This window comes from Lontra canadensis, unplaced genomic scaffold (genome assembly GCF_010015895.1).
Source record: "Lontra canadensis isolate GAN:19392208 unplaced genomic scaffold, GSC_riverotter_1.0 scaffold29, whole genome shotgun sequence".
Lineage (NCBI taxonomy): Eukaryota > Metazoa > Chordata > Mammalia > Carnivora > Mustelidae > Lontra > Lontra canadensis.
In genome coordinates this window covers 883,917-901,001 of record NW_022631023.1, presented here as the reverse complement: position 1 = coordinate 901,001, position 17,085 = coordinate 883,917, and positions in this window count along the sequence as shown.

The following is a 17,085-nucleotide window of genomic DNA, read 5'->3' as shown; positions in this document are numbered from 1 at the left end:
GCTGGTAAATGAAGGTGCGACATGTGGTAGCTAAGGGCTCGTGGAGAGGGCCTCCAGGTCTGTAACTAAAAGATAAGCCAGAGCGAAAATAGTGAGGGCCTTTCACACATATGAGGCTTTTGTGCTGAAGAGAGACACTTGATGTTATTTGTTCTTTAAGACTTAATATGTTAAATATATAACATATAATTTTAAGAATAATTTAAGCAGTGTTAGAAATTATTTTAAATATATTAGCAGTGAAAAAAAGCATGCAGAAATAAAAAGATTACAAAATTTATTACTATATGTAAACCTTAAAAAGTGCATGTGCTATAGTTTTAATCAATTTCTGCATCATCGTGCCCCTTGTAGGGTGACGGCGGTTCCGCAGAAGCTTACCCGCGCTGCTCTGAGAGGGCAGGGAGCCTCCCGCAGCACGGCCCTAGAGCTGCAGATCGGTGGGACCGGTCGTCGGGAGACTAGGTGACTTGGTCACTTGTCTAAGATGATTTAGACCTTGAGTTCGCCCTGAACTCCTGTCTCAGATTAGAATCTAATAATGATTCTCTCTTGCAGGGACGCTCCAGCCTGGCTGGAGCCCCTGTTGCTGCCCAGGGGCGCCCCTGATGTAGCGGGGGACTTGCTTTCTGGGTTCACCTCTGTATTGTAGGCCCTCTGCCTTCTGCCTCCAGTCATGGAAACGGCTGCTTGGCCAAGAGCTTTGTTTTTGTTTGTTTGTTTGTTTTTGTTGGAAAGTAGTGTTAGAGGCTAAAATCTCGGCTCCAGGGTTCCACTTTTCATGAGCGAGCTGAAGACAGACCTGTCAGGGCTCTGAGTTCACAATGATTGTCTCCCAATTCAATTCGGCTATTATTAGGTCCATTAAGTTTTTTAAATCTGATATAGAAAACACCTGAATTTCTTCTTTTCTACAACCTACAGTACTTAAGTTTGCTGAGCCTTTGACCAGAAATTGACATGCATCCCTCCGTTTTTTATCCTCATGTGTTTCATTGATTCGCACCCAGTGACTTTGTTGCTGGATTTCGAGTCAGCGGGTTATGGAAGGAGCAGAGATACCGACAAGCATGGAGAGACGCCGCAGCTCAGCGCTAACAGATAAATGCACATGATTATTATTCGACTGCCTTATTAGCATATATTTGGGGGGAGCTTATAATACGGAGTTCTGGCACAGAATCACAGAGACCAGGCTGTCACATGTCACTTGGTGTCTCAGAGAGTGGTGGACAGAGGAGGGGGCCTGGAGGCTCTTCATCCTTGCGTGTCAAGGGCTCTGAAATTCTTAGGCACTTTGGCTGAAAATTCTGCTCTCAAGAATTCATCTTCAGGAAACAATCATAGGGAATATTCATTGTAACATTAATTTAAATAATTGACAAGTGGAAGTAGCCTGAGGGCCCAATAAGAGAGGATTTAGGGAATCAGGGGTCGATTCTCTACAGCGCGGGGTGTTAGCAACGCTTCGCGTTTATAGGAACAACTCAAGGCGTGAAAACTTGCGCCCAGCGTCTGAAGTCAAAATACACGTAAAAACAGTATATATGACATGAAATAGTGGGGTTTGTGTGTGTGCTTTGTGTGTGCATGCCCGTAAGTGTGTGTATGTGTATATTTTGAAGGCCTCAAGGAGCTACAACCAAAGGCTTACGGTGTTTGTTTCTGAGATCTGGAACCACTGCTGGTATCTATGTTCACACATTTTTGAATTTTCTAAATTTTCCTAAATGAACAAATATCACTTTTATTATAATCATAGGAGAAATAATATATTTTTGTAATTAGAGAAGAATTATATGAAAATTAGTCTGTACTCTGATAACCAGAAGCATTTTTTCTTTTCTTTTTTTTTTTTTTTTTTCAGAAGCATTTCCTAAGCATAAGAGCAGTGTGATTTCAAATAGTAGATAAGTTTTGTTTCTATGGACACATTTCTTCGGGTATCAATAAGTATTATTAAAAGCCTAAAAACAAGCTGTTACGGACGTTTTCTACAGATATTACAGACACAGATATATTACATTGTTCTGAAAGCACATATAATTATTTCATTTTCTTTAAAAGATATATAGGGCGCGCCTGGGGCAGTTGTTTAAATGTCCCACTCTTCGTTTCAGCTTAGGTCCTGAGGGTCTCAGAGTCATGGGATCGAGCCCTGTATTGGGCTCTGTGCTTAGGACGGAACCTGCTTGAGATTCTTCCTCCCTCTTCCTCTGCCCCTCCCACTTGTGCATGTGCAAGCTCTCTCTCTCCCTCAAATAAATAAATAAATCTTTAAAAAAATAAAAAAAATATAGGTAAATGTTATGATGAAAATCTTCTAGAAGAAAATAGAAGTTTACTGCTGTTGATGTTTTCATCTGGGAGTTGCAGGTGCTTTTAAATATATTTCTTGCAGTTTTCTGCACTTTCCAAAGTTTCTGTATAAAGAGCAGGCATGTGTTTTGTTGTCACAGGATGCACACTTGTTATAAAGATAGAATCTGTGCCTGTGGTGGGACACCCATGCGGGCGGCCTCTCTCGTCAGGTGTTCCGGGGCCCAGTGTGCAGAACAAACCCTCTATCACTGATCGAAATCCTTGTATTGGGGCAGTTGTCCAGAAAGTCTAGTGATGTATTTGAGGCAACTTCAGTACCTGATGAGAGCCCACACAGATCTCCTGTGTCTGATTCTGGTAACGAGAGAGGTAAAAATAATAGAGCTTAAAATTTTAATTTACTAAGCCCAGGTACTAACTGAGATTGGAACAAAAATCCTTTTATATGTGATTTCGAGTTCATAGTGAATGAAGTTCATCAGCATAATACAGTGTTGAAACACGGATGTACATATCTGCATGCATACACATGGGGTCTGATCTACTAAATGGGATCATGAAACGAAGAATGTGCCCCCCCAGATGGGCACACACCGGAGCTTCTCAGCGGTGGAAGCACATAGTCATGGGTGCGTGGCCGGATGAGAGGCCCTGCTGTCCTGGGCCAGGGAGCGAGGCAGGCCCTTGGGGCTCTCAGGGTCTGTGTTCCTTGGCCTTACTGACCATGTCACCACCGTGCGTGACCCCCAGATGCTATTTTTTGAGATGGAGGAGTAAAGAAGCCCACCCCCCCGGCTCCCTCCTTCTCTTTTCTCCTGAGACCATCACTAAGAGTATAATTACTTAGAAAGGGTAATTGCCTTGGTGGATTCTGTGATGGGAATGAAGCTGAATCATCCTTGCCCGTGCCCTCCCCCTCCCCGCCCCGCCGAAGCTCTCGTAACCCCTAGTTGCCCCGGCTCTTGTTGGCGCTGCAGAACTTAAAGCTCATTGTGCTGCGGGCAGAGGGTTGATGTCCCCCAGTCTGGAGACATTTGGAGTCAAGTGTGTCTTCCTCCTGAAGTCAGATCTTTGCTGTGGTCTGTGGCTAAAGAAGTGGCATTTGCCCATCTCTCCCTTTGTTGAGATCTGTCCAAGTGCGAGCTCCCATCTAGCAAAAGCAGAACCTGTGAGCAGCTTCCTGGGAGCCGCATTTTCAAGAGTGTCCTGCTGCAGACCCACCAGCATTACCCCAGGTCACCATTAAGTGTCCTTTGGAAGTGGTGGCCTAAAAACCTTCCACGCGGTGGTCCATGGCCACTGCCCCTGTTGTGCTGCTCTCTCTTCACTCATCCTCCTCTGATGGGGGAGCCCCAGAAGCCAACTCCATGTTGGAAGGAGAGGGGAGCGTGTGGGATCCCAGTGAGGGGGGACAGCAAGGACTTGCCCTGTCTTCATAGCCATGGGCTGGGCCATTCTGTAACATGAGTATTAAACCTCTGATGTAAAATGTCAGCAGTGTCCGTGTGAGTGTGAGGGTGACAAGGGTAACAGGTACGTGGGTTTGTGGGGGTAGCCGTGGGTGAGGGAAAAGGCAAATGGCAGGGGGCCCTTGGGTTGGGGCCTCAGTGGATTCCAGAAGAACACCCTCCCTGAGTTGTCGGCAGTGAGTTCAGGCTGTTGGAAGGCTGCTCTGGGCTGAGGAGGCTGCTCTGGGCTGAGGAGGCTGTGGGAGAGCCACCTTCAGGAAGGGAGGGCTTCTATTTTTGGTAGATACTCTGGTTGGAATACTAAGATTCTATAAAATTCCTCTGCACCCAGCAGTAGGAAAATTACAAATGGTAGGGGCACCAGGGGTGGGGGGGATCAGTGGGTTAAACTCTCTGCCTTCAGGTCAGGTCATGATCTCAGGGCCCTAGGATCGAGCCCTGCGTTGGGCTCTCTGCTCAGTGGGGAGCCTGCTTCCCCCTCTCTCTCTGCCTACCTCTCTGCCTGCTTGTGATCTTTGCCAGATAAATAAGTTAAAAAAAATTAGAAATAGTAGCTCAGATTAGAACATTATTATTATTGGCATCTATGGCTAAATTCACAAAAGGTACCGAATTTTGCTTGTTCACTTTGCCTCATTTCTAGCCAGTGCTTTAAAAATGTGTTTCGAATGCTAAAATTCTGTTGTGGTTGTGTGTGGTTACATTTGCGATGCTGTGGCGTCATGTTCCAGCCAGGGAGGAGGGGGAAAGCCTGTGCTCTGGGCTGTGGCCGGCGTGGCCCCGGCATGGCTGGTGGCAGTGTTCGCCTGGGCAATGCGAGCGCCACAGAGCCCTGAACTCTGAGCAAGTGACAGCGTCTGTTGGACCCGCGCTGGTTGGGTTTGGACTTGGAAGGCTCTCATGGTAGGGGCTGTGTCTTCTCTTGACCGCCCTCCCCATCCAGTAAGTGTTATTTTATTCTGTTCTTCCGAAAAAGAAGATACCGACAGATGTAGAGGGACGCGTGTCCTGAGCCTCCCGGCGCACCTGCAGTTCTGCCTGTCATCCTGCCGAGTCTCGCCCCTTGGTCAGGGCGGGGAGCCCCAACCTGCGCGCAGGCCCCCGCTTGGTGCACTGTCTGTCCTCATGTCTCTTCACATGCGCACCCGTCTGCCTGACGTGCACAGGGGACCTGCCTCTCACCAAATTCTCTTCCCAGAGCTTGGTCCCTGCCACCATGGGGCTCACTGCTGGTCGGGGTGGGAGACGGAGTTAAGAGAAGTAAGTTAAAAAGGCAGTGGTGCCTGGCAGGTGGGTCAGAGCAGGAGGACTGCCATGGAGTCGGGAGCACCTGCCAGGTGGCCCAGGAGGCCTTTCAGAGGAGGTGGTGGTCAGGCTGGCGGCACGACAGAGCTTACACACGGCCGGGTGGCGGGAGAGCAACGTCGGGGGGCGGGGGGGGCAGCGAGCAAAGGGTGGCAGAAGTGTGCTTTGGAGAGAAGTGGCGCCTGTGGGCCTTCCCAGCACGCGGTTCCACTGTTCCTCCTCAGCGCCACGGGGTCTCTGAAGCTCACTCCGGCTGCGGGGCTGCGGGGAGGCGGGTTTGGTTGGGAGGCTACAGCCTGTGGGAGGGCAGGTGGTGGGCATGGGGGGTGCTGTGCTAAGGCAGAGCGGACGGCCTTGCTGGAGGACAGCTCAGGGAGGCTGGTCAGAGAGGACTGGAGTGACTCCGCAGGGGCTGAGCTCCTGAGGTGCCGTGAGCTTGGGATCCGCAGGGGTTGGTCTTGGACTTTAGCTCTAGACATGCCAGTCGCCGGTCAGGTGGCGCATTGATGCAGAGCTCGGGGAGAGGGCAGGGCAGGGAGCTGGATGTAGGGAGTCCAGCAGAGACGGTATTTATGGCTGTGGCCTGGAGGGGTTCATCTGGAGACGGGAGGGTAGTCCGGAGAGAGGAGCAGAGTTCCCCCAGTCCGGCCCCAGGAGCCGGAGCCTGGAGGCCTGAGGGAGGTGGTGCTCTGGCCCCAGGCCCTCACTGCATGTTTGGGGGCATTGGAGGTGCCGACCCCTCCCCCCACCCCCGGGGCCTGCGCTTTCTCCAGCCAGGGCTCTGCACGCTGCCCGGAGCACTTGATCCGGCCACAGCTGCCTGTCTTTGTCCAGCAGACAGTGCAGCCATTTTTGACGTTTAGGTCTCCCTCTTGGAGGTTTGTCTCTTTAAAATTTCTTCTCCCGTGGCGTTCAGGATTTGCAGGAGAACGTCTCCGTGTGACCCGCACACTGTGCGCAGTGCTGCCTGCCTGGCCGTCTTTCCATGTGCGCCTGTGCCACCATATGCTGACTTGGGCGAAGTATTTGATTAAATATTTAGCCCATTTTAAAAAATGACATTTTTGTTTTCTTATTAAATTTTGAGAGTTCTGGGGCGCCTGGGTGGCTCAGTGGGTTAAAGCCTCTGCCTTCAGCTCAGGTCATGATCCCAGGGTCCTGGGATCGAGCCCCACATCAGGCTCTCTGCTCAGTAGGGAGCCTGTTTCCCTTCCTCTCTCTCTGCCTGCCTCTCTGCCTACTTGTATTCTGTCTGTCAAATAAATAAAATGTTTTAAAAAAATTTTTTTGAGAGTTCTGTGTGTTCTGGACAGTCCTTTATGGGGCGCTGTTCTCCTGGCCTGCCGTTTCACTCATCAGTTTTATAGGAGTGTCTTTGGATCAGAAGTTTTACATTTTGATCCAATTTATCCATTTTTTTCCTTTTATACATCATTTCTTTTGTATCACTTAAGAATTCCTTGTGAAACCAGAGATCTGTAAGATTTCCTCTTGTTCTTTCAGAAGTCGTACAGTTTTAGCTATTGGATTTTAGTCTGTGCTCTATCTTGAATAATTTTACATGGAATGGGAAGAAAATAACAAGATCCTTTTTTTAATATGCTGTCTACTTGTTTCAACATGTGTTGTTAAATATTTTATCCTTTCCCCATTCGATCACCCTGGAATCATTTGGCCACGTATGTGGTGTGTTTTCAAGGGTACCTGGGATTTATTTTAATCAGGAGTGGTAAGAAAGGCCAGCACGGAAATGACTGTCCTGAAGGAGGACGTTTATGCTCACAGGTCCCCAGAAACAGGAGGCAGGCCTCCCAGGGCCCCATGAGGAAGCACCAGGGTCCATGAGGAGGCAGAGTCTGTGAGGGGAAAATGTGGGCAAGAGTGTCTCTGTGGTTTCTGTGGGAGGAACAGCTAAGGCAGGCAGGATCTACAGGCTTATGTTTGGCTAGTTAGAACAATGACTGCAGGCCCTAGGGCATAGGGGCTGTCACCCCTGTCACCCTGCCCTGGTTAGGGCAGGAGATGGTGGCCCAAAGAGAGAGACCACTGAGGGGGTGGTAGGGGTGCGGGATTGGTTGGTTTGCTCCCGGGGTGAGTTGTTTATCCTATCTGGAACTGGCTAACTGTAGGAGGACCGTCCCTCCGGGGTCAGCAAGGCCCACGTGTCAAAGCATAAGAACACAGAAAATTAAAAATGTGGTTAACATAGTGTAGACTATTTCTGGACCATCCTGTACCTTTGATCAATGTGTCTTTATCGCTGTAGCTTTATAATAAATCTTGAAATAAGGCAGTGTAAGTTCTCCCACTTTGTTCCCTTTCTCAAAGTTGTTCAGGCTGTTTTATTTCCTTCGTATTTCCATACACATTTTAGAATCCACATAGCCGATGCTGATTTTGACTGAGATTTGACTGAATTGATAGATTACCGTGGTGCAGTTGACATCTTGTTGAATAGAAGGGCACAGAGGGGACATCCTTGGCTTTGTCCGTGACCTTGAGGGTATGTGTCAGCCTCTCACCCTTGTGTATGATCTTAGCTGTGTGTTCTAGCTGGTGCTCCTTTGTCAGGCTCAATAAATGCTGTTACAGTCTGGGTTTGCAGAGAAGTTTTCGTGAGTGATACTGAATTTTGGCAAATGCTTTTTCCGCGTCTATGGAGACAATCGTATACTTTTCCTTTATGAGTCTGTTTATACGGCCCATCGATATAACTCATTTACATTGAATTTTTTAAAAATATTAAGCCAATTGCATTTCTGGGTTGAAATCCCCTTTGTCATAATGTATTTTTTAATATTACATGGTTCGATATACTGAAATTTAAGAATTTTTGCAACTGTATTAATGAGGAATATTGGTGTATTTACTTTTAGTGTAGTTTTCTGGTTTTGATATCAAGTTAATATACTTGCTTCATTGAATGAGTTGGGAAGTGTTCTCTTATATTAAATTTTCAGGATGAGTTCGTAAGGAATTTGTCTTATTTTTTCCTTGAATATTTGGTAGAATTCACCACTGAAACCATCGTTTTTTGGTGAGAAGGTTTTTAACTTGAATTCAATTTCTTGAATACATACAGGTTTATTTATAACCTTCTTGAGTGAGTTTGGATAGCATGGTTCTTCTAAGCGTGTTCCATCTATGTTATTACATTTACTTCCGTGCAATAGATCCTACCATTCCCTTATTACGTTCTGTTTTATTGATTCAATCTGCTTTCTCTTTGGATCGACCTATTCTGGGTGTTTGATACAAGTGGAATCACATAGTATATGACTGTGTCCAGCTTCTTTCATTTAATGTCATGCTCTCAAGGTTCTTCTGAGTTGTGGTATGGATCAGTACTTCCTTTTTTTAATGGCTGCGGAATAGTCCATTGTGTGGATGTATTACAGTTTGTTTACCAGTTCATTCATTCATGGACTCTTGAGTTGTTTCCATAGTTTGGCTCTTGTAGAATAATGAGGCCATGAATAAGTATCTGTTTGATGCCCTGGTTTCAGTTCTTTTGGATGTGTAACTCCAAATGAAATTGCTGAGTCACGGTGATTCTTTGTTTACCTTTCTGGGGAATTTGCACGCTCTTCCGTAGAGGCTGCACAGCTTTATACCCACACCCGTGATGTGTCAAGATGCCTGTTTCTCCATGTCCTCACCAATGCGTGTTATTCTAGTAGGTGCGAAATGGTTCCACAAGGTGGTTTCGACTTAATTATCTTTTTAGTGGCCTTTGGATCAGTAGTAGTATTCTGCTTATCATTATTGAGACTATTAATCTGTGTCTTTTCCCTTTTTTTCCTGGTGAGAATGGATAGATGTTTATCAATATTATTGATTTCAAAGAACCAATTTTTGATTTCATTAATTTTGTATATCATTATTTTTAATTGAAGTATAGTTGACACACAGTGTTACGTTTGTTTCAAATATACAACATAATGATTTAATGATTCTGTATTTTTTTATTAATTGCCTTTCAGCTCATGTATTTCTATTAAATTTTTTTTTCTTCTACTTACTTTGGACTTAATATGCTCTCTTTTTCTTCTAATTTTGTATTAGTAGAAGCTTAGGCTATTGATTTGAGAACTTTCTTTTTTACTGATCTAGGCATTTTAGTGCTATAAATTTTCCTCGTGGTACTGCTTTTGCTGCGTTCCACACATTTTGGTATGTTGTGTTTTCATTTTTATTCTGGTAAAAATGCTTTCTAGTTTACACTCTGATTTCTTCTTTGACTCATGTGTTACTTACAAGTGTACTATTTTTTGTTATTGATTTCTAATTGAATTCCGTGGTGGTCAGGGAACACACTGCATCTGATGTCAATCTCTTAAGGTTATTAAGACTTCTAAAAATGGCTCAGAATATGGTCTTTGAAAATATTCCATGATCACTTAAAATAATGTGTATTGTGTTATTGTGTTGAGTGTTCTGTAAATGTCAATTAGGTCATGTTGGTTGATAGTGTTGTTAGAGTCTCATATATCCTTTATTGATTTTATCTTTAGTTGTTTGACCCTTTAATTATGTAATGCCCTTCTTACTTCTGATAGTATTCTTTGCTTTGTTGGAGACCTACTTTTTCTGATGTTAATATAGCCATTTAATCTTTCTTTTGATTAGGGCTAGCAGGGTACATCTTTTCCAATCTTCCCTTTCAACCTATTTTTGTATTTGTATTTAAAATGGGTTTCTTATAAATAGCATATAGTGGGCTTCTGGTTTTTTGTTTTTTTTTTTTAATCCACTCTTAAGATCTCTTCATTTTATTAGTAGGCAGAGAAGCAGGCAGAGAGAGAGAGAGGAGGAAGCAGACTCCCTGCTGAGCAGAGAGTCCAATGCAGGGGCTCGATCCCAGAACCCTGGGATCATGACCTGAGCCAAAGGCAGAGACTTTAACCCACTGAGCCACCCAGGCGCCCCAGATCTCTTCATTTTAATTAGGGTGTTAATACCATTTATATTTAATGTGATTATTGATATGATTATGTTTAAACCTATCATTTTGCTATTGTTTTTTATTTATTCCATTTGTTACTAGTCCTTTTTTTCTGCTTTATAATGGACTGAGTACTTCTTACAGTTTTAAAAGATTTTATTTATTTATTTGTCACAGAGACAGAGAGAGAGAGAGTACACAACTTGGGGGAGTGGCAGGCAGAGGGGGAAGCAGGCTCCCTGCAGAGCAAGGAGCCTGATTCAGGACTCAATCCCAGGGCCCTAGGATCATGACCTGAGCTGAAGGCAGATACTCAACCAACTGAGCCACCCAGGTGTCCCAGACTGAGTACTTTTTATGATCAATTCTAGCACCTTTACTAACTTATTAGTGAAATCTCTTTAAGAGTTTGCTTGAGATCCATTGCATATATGCTTATCACCATCTGTCTTCAAGTAATATTATACTCATCCACTTAAGAGTATAAAACCTAACAAGAGTATACTTCCATCTCACTTCTCTTGGCCTTTATGTTGTTATTGCCAAGCCATTTACTTCTGTATTTATTAACCCCATCCTACATTGTTATTATTTTTGCTTTAAATAGTCTGCTATCTTTTAAAACAATCTTAAAATTAAGAAAAAGGCATTTGTATTTATACATGAATTTTGTTTCCAGTACTTTTCATTTCTTTTTGTAGATCTGGATTTCCTTTTGTGTGATGGACTTAGTTTAATATTATTTGTAGTTCAAGTTTGTTGGTGACGAATTATTTTAGTTTTTGTTTGTTGGAAAAAAGTCTTCATTTTGCCTTTGTATTTGAAAGTTATTTTCATTATGTACGGTATTTAGGTTGACAGTTTTGTCCTTCATTTCTTTAGAGATGTCACTCTGCTGGTTTCTAGCTTGCATTGTTCCTGAGAACTCCTCTGTCCATCATGTCTTCATCCTTCTGTACCTAATGTTTCTTTTTTGTCTGGCTGTTTTTAAGATTATCTCTTTAGGTAAGCTGATTATGGTGTGCCTCGGTTTAATTTCCTTCACGTTTTCTTCTGTTTGGGGATTGTTTACCTGCTTGAATTTAGAAGTTCATAATTTTCATCAAATTTCAAAATTTTTTTTTGTCATTATTTTTCGAAATATATTTTTTGTCCATTCTGTCCTCCCCCTCTGGGTCTTCAATTACATTATACTTACATGATTTGTGTGTGTGTGTGTGTGTGTGTGTGTGAGAGAGAGAGAGAGAGAGAGAGAGAGAGATTTCCAATTATATTTCTGCATTTTTTGTGGGGAGAATCTTTCTTTACCTTTCATTTGAGATTGTTTCTGTTGCTCAGGTGTTTTGTCTGCACATTGATTCATCTTTCCTTGTGTAGTGTCTAATGTGATGTTAATCCCCTCAAGTATATTTTCCATTTTGGGTGTTTGACTTGGACTTTTTAAAATGTTTTTCATGTCCCTCCTTAACATGTTGTGTTTTCCCTCTATCTTTTTGAATATATACAGTGTCTTTATAATAGCTGTTTTAAGGACCTTGTGTACTAATTATTTCCTTGTATTTCTTATTGATCAACTATTCTCATTATGAGATATATTTTCACGCTTCTTTGAAAGCCTGGCAATTTTTGAATGGATGAAAGACATTGTATATTTTGCATTGTTGGGGTCTGTGTTCTTTCAAATATTTTAAACTTTTGGAGGAATGCATTTAAGTTACTCTGAAAGTTTAGATCCCTGGGTGCTGTGTTGTTGAATGTTGTTAGGCAGTACGGTATAGTACACCGGCTTGGTCCGGTGTTAAGATGGCCCTCCTGCTGGGCGGTGCTCTTCCAAGTGCTTGGCCAGTGGCCCCGTGTGGCAGGGTTTCCTCATCTGGTTGTTGGAAGTCTGAACTACTCCTGGAGCTGTGGGAGCCACAACTGCTGTTTGCCTGCTCTTTCTGTGGGCTCCTTCCTTGTCCTCAGTAGACTGCTCACCCACACATGCTGATCGCTGTCTAGCTGAAGCCTCAAGTTGATTCACCCAAGGTCTCTGGAACATTTCTCTCTGCAGCTCCCTCTTCTTGGGTACTCTACCCTGCTAATTCTAGCTGCTTGCTTCCCTGAATTTCAGCTGCTTCCTCATCTTGGGACTCCCCTGGGTTTGCTAGGTTCCTCCTTCCTGCACTATAGCCAGAAAACTCCCCCCAAGCCGTAGGCTGGCAGTCAGGATGCATCACATTTGTTTCCTTCCCTCAGGGATCATTGTTCTGTGTCTCATAACCCTGTCTTGTGTCTTTGTCTCGGTTTTCTCTGTCAATCTGGTCTGTCTTCTTCTGTCTTGGCTGGAAGTGGATGGGCGTCCTGCTAGGGGTTTCTAATCTTCCTCTGGTCTTTAGGCATCACTGTATACAGGCCTTGGGCTGCCTGTAGGAGCCTCTGGCAGTGCCATTTACTTGCACATTAAGTCTTTGCAAAGGCAGGGTGCCTCGTCCTGTCCAAGTGAAGCACTTTTCAGACTTGGACCTGAGACCACATAGTACCTAGGGGTTCCACCCACCCTCCTTACTGCTCCCCACAGGACCAAGGAATTAAGAATCTGTACTTTCCCAACACTTTGCATCAGCTTTACGACTCTGGGTCAGGTTTTAGGGGAGTCTGGGGCCCTAAACTTGTATCTATATCTTAAGTTCTGAACTCAGTCTAGAATCTAACCTCGTCTATGGATTTCCCCCCCCTCTGGGAAACTGCCTTTGACGTCCTATATAACTGGTTTTTGAGTACATTCTTTTAATAAATTCCTTTGGTTTGATAAAATTTGGCATCTAAGGCGATAACATTATTCTTTGGGTTATTTTCTATCTATGATTTCCAATTGTAATGATTTTTTTTAATCTATTTACAGGGCTATCTACAGAGAGAGATCTCTTCACATGGTTCCATGTAAGTAGTGCTTCTTATAATGCCTTTATAGAGGTTATGTCTTTAAATCAAGTGGTTCTTTCTACGTGAGTTGATTTTTAAAATCTTGCTTGCATTTGAAGCCATGTTTCTTGCTGCCTCTCCTTGTGGCCTGGTTTCACATCACATGAGGGACCTGTCACAGGCCTGAGAGCACCAACAGTGTCAGTGATTTGCATGATTTCTTTCTGAATTTTATAGAACCAAGATTTTAAAAGAAGCCATTTTCTGCTTTTCTGTTAAACATTTTTCTCCCACTTAACATGACCATACTGTCCAGCAGGGGGCCTGAGGGCCGGTGTCAGTGTGTGCTGCCGGACACGTGCATTTGTCCCATGCCTCACCAGTGCACGCCAGCCAGCAGTGACAGGTGTATGCTGTGGCTGTGGTGGCAAGTCCCGGCTGTGTGGACACCTCTTTGTGGCCTTGACTCCAGCTTTGCAAAACTACCTTGAAATGATTCCTTTTAAATCTTTAAGATGTCTTTTTCTAAAGTTTGTAAATGTTGTTTTCTAAGTTTTCAGCGGGGAAACTTGATTTTCAGCAGCCTTGCATGGAATACTAATGAGGTCATGATCGCAGCTACTGTTTGTGAAGTGCTTGCTTAGTGCCAGCAGGGCCGCTCCGGATTCTTCCTGTCTAATCCCTCACTCCACCCTCACGGCGCCCTGGGAGGTGGCTACTGCTGTTATGTCCACTTTCCAAGGCTCAGCGACAGGATACCACTGTGTCGTCCATGGTGAGACCAGGGGTTGAGCCCAGGCCTCTGACCCCACGAGTCCGAGTCCCTTCACAATGGTAGGATAAGCAAGAGCTGCCATGTTGATAAGATGGGGGCTCCGAATTCAGTGTCTGCCTTCCCCGGTGGTCTTGATGGCAGCCCCAGGGAGCCACCCCGGAGTCCTGAGCTCAGCTGGTGCTAGTCAGAGAGTGCTACAGCCATAGCCCGCCCAGCTTCCGGCGCCTGTAGCCTGCAGCAGGGGCCCTGACTTAATGAGAAGCCCCCTCGGGAGAGACTGCGGTGGTGGTGGTGGTGAGGAGTCAGGGAACACTAGGTATCTAGGGCTAGAAGGTAACCGGAGTTCTGACTGATATTAGAAGAGGAAAGTTCTTAACAACAAATTGCTTGAACAAAGGCCTTGTTTGTCCTTTCATTCATTTACAAATATTTACCAAGTGCCTGTGGTGTGCCCGGCACTATTCTGAAAGGCCAACTTCCTTTGGCTCAAGCCCACGTGGGGCTTACAAAAGATAAATGTACTAAGTAAAAGCATCACAGTTGTCAGCTGGGCATGCGTGCTGTGGAGGAGGGAAAGGAGGATTCGGGCTGCGGGAGTGCTGGCTGCAGTGCGGCTGTGCCCACCCTGACAAGGGCCTTCCTAGGAGAGCCTTGAAGGAGGTGCAGGAGCGAGCCCGGGGGCGCTGGAGCACAGAGGGCTCCAGGACAAGGGGAGCCATGTGCCCAGAGTGCTCCCGGAGTATGGGGGCGGGGGAGATGAGGTCAGAGAGCAGCAGGGCGCCCATCAGGGGCCTGGAGGATCCTGCAGAGGCCGCTTCTCACTCTGCAGGGCCCAAGTGTGGGAGCAGGGAGCTCGGTTGTCTTTTTTCTCCCAGTGCTGGGCTGTTAAACTAAAGCTGTTATACTACTTGCTTCTTAGAGGACATCCAGATCCCCACTGGCTTGGGACCAACTCTGTAATTATGCAGGTCTGGATCTAGTTCTCACAGACGTCCCGAGGGGAAGGCCTCTGGAATTCAGGCATACAAACAACACCTTGTATGTACTGGGCCTCCTTCCCCCCCTAGATCTGGTGTTGTCCAAGTTTCTCCTCCTGGCAGATGCGGAATCCTGGCCGACCGTTCTGGAAATAAGCAAACATGCTTGGGTGGGGTGGGCTGGCCCCAAGTGACGCCCCATCTCGTGTGCACAGCACCTCAGGGTCCCTGCGAGGAGAGGAGGCCCCTGGCAGCCTGGCGGAGAGGCCGGGACGAGCACGGCAGGCCGGCTGCCGAGACCGTGATTCTGGGGGGCTGCAGCACAGGTCCTGGGAATTACCGGAGGCTTGGTTAAGTCAAGGCAGTGAGCTTTTTAGAGGGCACCTGTGGCCTCTCCTGCAGGTGAGGCGGGAGCTGCCGGGAGCACTGAGCTGGTCGGAGCAGAAAGGGCTGATTCTAATCTCAGCGGAGTCCTGCAGTGCCGTCCTTCGGGCTTCCTGACGAGCTGGGCTGGAGCGGAGCGGCAGACGCTGTTCCCCAGGGGACGTGGCAGCTTTGGGAGGACTTGGTTTTCCATTTGCACATCTCTGAGAGCCTTCCACACTTCCTTAGAGTGAGGGGAAGGGCATCGGTCTGGAGTGAAGCCGCTTCTGCGTGATGGCTCTGCTTGGACGTGGCCGGGAGCCCTGCAGTCCCACAGACTCGCAGCAGGGCCGCGGCTCCCACGGCTGCTGAGCCGCAGAGCCCCCGCCCTGCACATCTCAGCACTCGGCCTGTGACAACCTGCGACCACGAGGAGCAGGACATTAAGAGACGGTGCTAACAAAACTATTGAAATTTTCGTTTACTTTGAGGTCTTTTGTTTTTCTGTAATACTTACTGACTTGGTTATTTGATTTTTATAGGGTGTTTTTCTGCATTGCCTCCAGATAATAATTCTCACTGCAGAATTGGAAGATTTGGCAAATATGAAAAAGAACTTTGAGTCTCACTTGTAATGAGCACAGCCGGGAGGACTGGGACTCCTCCGTCAGGGCCCTCCTTCCTTGCTGGGCCTTCTTGGTGGTGACTCTGGTTCCTTCCTATTTCGGGTGTGTTGCCTGGGGGCCACCAGTGCAGGGCCTCCGAGCCCATCCCAGCGGGTTCCCTAGTAGGTTTGCTTGGATCCGAGGCAGTTCTTGTACGCCTGGCCTTTCTTCTTCCCATCCCTAATCTAATTAGATCTCAGTCTTAGCTATTGGCCGTGCCTCCTTGTTCAAGGAGAAAAGAGGCGCTTCACTTTCCCATCCCGAGTGCTGTCATCCGGCTCTCCTGTCCCTCTGCCCCTCCGCCCTTCCGCCCCCTATCCCCCTGGGTCTCCCTGGGCCTGGGGCTGCACAGGACCTTGCTCCTGCCCCATTGAGGACCTCTCCTCTGTGTCGCAGTTCCTTCTCCCTGGCAGGCCACTTCTGTTAGCATCCAAGATGACTTGATAACTCCCTCTTAAAATGAAAACCGCCTCCCTTGATTTTCAGCCAAAATGGCAGATTGAATTCACAGCGACCTCTGCTGCTTCTTACGAACCCACTAAAATGACAGGTGACATATTTTTACAAGGAAGAGGCCTCCAAGAGCTGAAGAGGAGATGACAGAGTTTGGGAGTTCAGAAAGCAGATGGACAAACAGAGGGACATAGCAGATCTGAGCACAGAAAGTGGGGAGGCGTGCACACGCTTTTGCTGGGGGGTCAGGAACGCAGATGGATCGCACCGCAGACAGACCCCCAAGTCTCAGGAATGACATTGCCGTGAACCTCTGAGGATGAGGGGACAGTAAAGATGGGGCCGAAATAGGTACTTCGTGGAAAGCCCGTTTAGAAAGCCACCAGGTTCTCAGCCCTCCTCCCCCACCTATCCTGACTAGCTTCCGCTCTGGAGGGTGAACTAGGCACCGGGGCAGCAGGGGAAGGGGGTGCGGGGGGTGGGACTGCTGTTCTGCAGGGAAGATGGGGCTGCACTCGAGCGGGTTACAGAGCAGCGTGAACCCGGCCTCTACCCTGTTGGCCCCCTGAACACCCTGGGAACTGGGGATGGCTTTCGGATGCTTGTGAGTGGAGCGGCCGTTCTGAGGCCAGAGCAAGAAGCAAGCTGCTCCTGGGCTGTTTCCTGCTGTGCTGGAGTCATCAGGAGGTGGTTCATCCTTGGCCTGCAGTTGGCCAGGAGCTGGGAGTTGGGAGGCAAATTAGCAATGAGTACACAGAAAACTGAGCAACCAGACGAGGTCCTCACTCACTCCGGGAAGCGCCCGCTGTGTACTAGAAGGGAGCCGGCAAGAGGGGTGCGCAAGGGCTCTAGAGCCTCCGGAGGAGGACGGCACCTGGGCGGGGGGCGGGGGCAGTTCTCCCCTGTC